At 41.1% G+C, this 4331-nt stretch overlaps 1 pseudogene; it reads right to left on the bottom strand.

Annotated features, from left to right (window-relative positions):
- Positions 1–353: 353 nt before the first annotated feature.
- LOC109488703 lies at positions 354–1187 on the bottom strand (annotated as a pseudogene).
- Positions 1188–4331: the final 3144 nt, after the last annotated feature.

Here is a 4331-nt window from a genome sequence, read left to right as displayed (position 1 = left end):
CAGGTGACCAGCTGAAAAAAGTCCCCTACTCCTCTGCCATCTTTTTTCCCTGACAATAGTTAATATTTTGGATAAATTCTGTATCTTTAGACTAACAAGTTTATAAGTTTCATGAGAGTAGAGACTCACTAATTTGGCACCATAAAGTAGGAACTCTTCCCCACCCTAGAGGGAAATCCATTACATCAAGGTACTTGCTAGAGTCCCTGGAAAGAAGCAAGGCTTCCCATCATTAAGTCAAGGCTTTGGGGACAGGGTTCCTGAATTCAACTATGTTTCTTTTCTTCTCTCTTCTTCTTCTTCTTTTTATTTTTATTTATTTATTTATTTATTGCATTTATTCTATGCTGAATTTACTCCCAGGGCATAAGTTTTTGTTTCTTCAGTTTCTTCTGGTATATCTTTTTCTTCTGTGCAACCTCTTCTTCTGGTTTAGAAACAGTCTGCTCTTTTTCAGTGAAGATCATCTCAACATGGCAGGGAGAGCTCATGTATGGGCTAATCCAACAATGAGCCCTGTAAGTGCTATGCCACATCTTGGGGGATTTGTTCACCTGGATGTGCTCAATGACCAGAAAATCTACATCTAAACCTTTAAGTTCAGCTTTACACTCTGCATTTTTAAACATGTGCAGTAAAAATTCAATACTCTTCTTGGGCCACTGACCATGTGTCCAGTCCAACTATTTGGCCTGGGCACACCTACCAACTCCACCATTGTAGCACTGGAATGGCACACACTGCTTCTGCAAAGCGATGTCTTTCAGATACTTGGTGGCTTTTCGGATACCCATACCCTTGATGGCCTGGACACTTTCACATGTGTTCTTAAAGTGAACATGAAGTGTGGACAAAACAGGGTGTTTCAGTTGTTCCTGGGTATATTTTGGTCTGTGTTAGAAGACGCTATGTCCCAACATTATAAGAAAAGTAAAACTTGTATATATATATAAAGGTAAAGTTGAATATTGAAAAAAGGACTACAATAAAGTATGTATCTATAAAAATATAGGTGTGAAAAAATACAAGTTAAAAAGTTACTATGACATTGAAAACTCATGATATAGTTTATGTTGGCTAATTGAACCTAATTTTTAAAAACAATAAAAGAAGTGAACACGAAGATTTGAACCTCTTGATCTGCATGATTTTGTAGAGTTTTCTGGGTTGAGTGAATAGTGAACCATCTTCAGAGTTCACCTCAGGCTGCTTAGAGGAAGATCTCCAAGCATGGTTCTGTTACATGAGCCTCCCTTGAGTTTCAATTTCCTTTTTGACAACAGGAATGAGAGTTCCTGTCTCAAGGGTTGTATTGGGGAATAAATGTGATAACCCAAAAGATACTTTCAGCACAGCCACAGAAGGCTCTGTGATTGACAGTTATTGTCATTCATGCATCAGCTATCATTCATGTCTCAGCTTCTGTCTTTCTGGTGATGACTGTAACTGTAAGTTCTTGCTAGTGGCCACTAGGCCTTAACAAAGTAGGAAAATATGCACCTCTGATAAAGTCAAATTATAATCAGTATTAATAGGAAAACCTAATTAATTGCAGTTTTTAAAAATGAGGTAAAATCTAGAGAGAATTCCATAACAGAATAGAGAGCCAAGAAATAATATATGGTATGGGTAATTAATTTATGACAAAGTAGCCAATAATGTACAATGGGGGAAAGGACAGTATCTTCAATGGTGTTGGGAAAACTGGACAGCCACATGCAAAAAAGGAAACTGGACTACTATCTTATATCACACACAAAATTTAACTTAAAATGGGTTGAAGACAAGAATGTAAGACCTGAAATCATGAAACTTCTAGAATAAAACATAAGAGGTAAACTCCTTGACATGAATCTTGCAGATGAATTTCTGGATTTGATACCAAAAGCAAAGGAAACAGAAGCCAAAACAAATAAGTGGGACTACATCAAACTAAAAAGGTTTTGCACAGCAAAGGAAACCATCAACAAAATGAAAAAGCAACCTACTGAACGGTAAAATATTCTTGCAAATCATATACCTGATAAGGGATTAATATCCAAAATAAGTAAACAATGAACAGATGCAGGGAGTTAAGATGGTGAGGAGTAGGGGACCCCTTTTTCAGCTGGTCCCCTGAGTCGAGTTGAATAGGTACCAGACCAACCTGAACATCCACAGAATCATCATGAGACACAGGAAGGTACATCTGGATCTCTACAAATGAACATCTCCAGCACTGAGTATTGAGGTATGAAGTGGGGAGCTGTGAAACCATGCACAGATATCGGAAGATAAACGGAAGTGGGAGGGAGTTGCCAAGTTTGGGAACCGGGAAGCAGTAGCCACCTGCATGGGGGAGTGGGCAGACTCATGGACCGGCACCCGCGAGAGAGCAGACTGAGACCATGAGCTGGGGAACGTACTCCACAAGACTGAAAACCAGAGCTCCGGTGTGCTCACTGGAACAGACTGAGACTGGGAGCTCTGGGAGCATGTGGGGGCAGCTGGCGGCTAGCGGCTGGTGGCTAGCAGCTGGTGGTGTTAGAAACACAAAGGACAGAGATGGGCTGGCCCTGGTAGTGAGGGCTGGGATGCTGGGTATGGGCACATATCCTGGGACACTGCTGGGTTGAGCAGCACCAACAGAAATGCAGTTGAAGTGCCCAGAACATCAGTGGAGAATGGTCCACGATCCCTCTGTTCTAAGACAGGGGATGAGATTTGGCCACTGCTGCTCTGACTCTCAGAAGAGTCACAGCAAACTGCCAGGGAAAGCCGCCAGAGAACAAAAGCCTGGAGGACCGGCTCACAGTGTGCCCACCCCCATCCTGCTCGCAGGGGACACGGAGACTCTACCCAAACAGGGTTGCCTGAGTATCAGCGTGGCAGTCCCCTCCCCCAGAAGGCAGGCTGAAAAATCAAGAAGCCCACATCCCTAAGATCCCTATAAAACAAAGGCACACGGCCTGGCCCAGTCAATAATTTGAGCTCTGGACAACCTCTCAACCTCTCCTCATCAGAATGATGAGAAGGAGAAATCCCCCCCAGCAAAGAAAAGACAACGAGTCTGTGGCTTCTGCCACAGACCTAATGGATATGGATATAATCAAATTATCAGAAATGGAATTCAGAGTAACAATGGTCAAGATGATGTGTAGACTTGAAAAAAGTATTAATGAAAATGTTAATGAGAATATAGAATCTCTAAGTGTGGAAATGAGAGCGAATCAGGCAGAAATTGAAAATTCTATGAGCCAAATGCAGTCAAAACTAGAGGCTCTGACAGCCAGGGTGAATGAGGCAGAAGAACAAATCAGTGAATTGGAGGCTGGGTTAGCAGAAGAGAAAACTAAAATATAATCTGGACTTAAAAAAATCCACACTCATGAATGTAGGTTACGGGAGATTACTGACTCAATGAAACATTCCAATGTCAGAATCATCGGCATCCCCGAGGGGGTGGAGAAAAACAGAGGTCTAGAAGAGATATTTGAACAAACTGTAGCTGAAAACTTACTTAATCTAGTAAGGTAAACAAACATTTGTGTTCATGAAGTAGAGAGGACCCCTCCCAAGCTCAACCATGACAAACTTATGCCATGTCATGTCATAGTGCAATTTGCAAATATTAGATCCAAGGATACAGTATTGAAAGGGACCAGGGCAAAGAAATTTCTCATGTACCAAGGCAAAGGTATCAGAATTATGTCAAACCTGTCTACACAGACCTGGAATGAGAGAAAGGGTTGGGGGGCATTTTTAAAGCTCTTTCAGAGAAAAACATGCAGCCAAGGATCTTTATCTAGCAAGGCTGTCATTCAGAATGGATGGAGAAATGAAGACCTTCCAGAATCGCTGGTCATTGACTAATTTTGTAACCATGAAACCAGCCCTAGAGGAGATATTAAGGGGGGTTCTATAAAGGTAAAAATGCCACAGGAGTGATACAGAACGGAAAGTCACAATTGATAGAAACAAACACTGTACAGGCAACATGGCATCATTAAAATCATATCTCTCAATAAACAGTCTCAATGTAAATGGCCTAAATTCTCCCATAAAGCACCACAGGGTTGCAGATTGGACAAAAAGACATGACCCATCCATTTTCTGTCTACAGGAGATTCATTTTGAACCTAACGATACATTCAGACTGAAAGTAAAGGGATGGAATACCATCCTTCACACCAATGGACCTCAAAAGAAAGCTGGGGTAGGAATTCTCATATCAGACAGATTGTATTTTAAACTAAAGACTATAGTTAGAGACACAAAGGTCACTATATTATTCTTAAAGGATGTATCCAACAAGTGGATATGACAATTTTAAATATATATGCCCCCAACAG

This window comes from Ailuropoda melanoleuca, chromosome 9 (genome assembly GCF_002007445.2).
Source record: "Ailuropoda melanoleuca isolate Jingjing chromosome 9, ASM200744v2, whole genome shotgun sequence".
NCBI classification, from domain to species: Eukaryota; Metazoa; Chordata; class Mammalia; order Carnivora; family Ursidae; genus Ailuropoda; species Ailuropoda melanoleuca.
The sequence above is the reverse complement of the archived record's forward strand: the minus strand, read 5'-3'. Positions and strand labels throughout refer to the sequence as shown.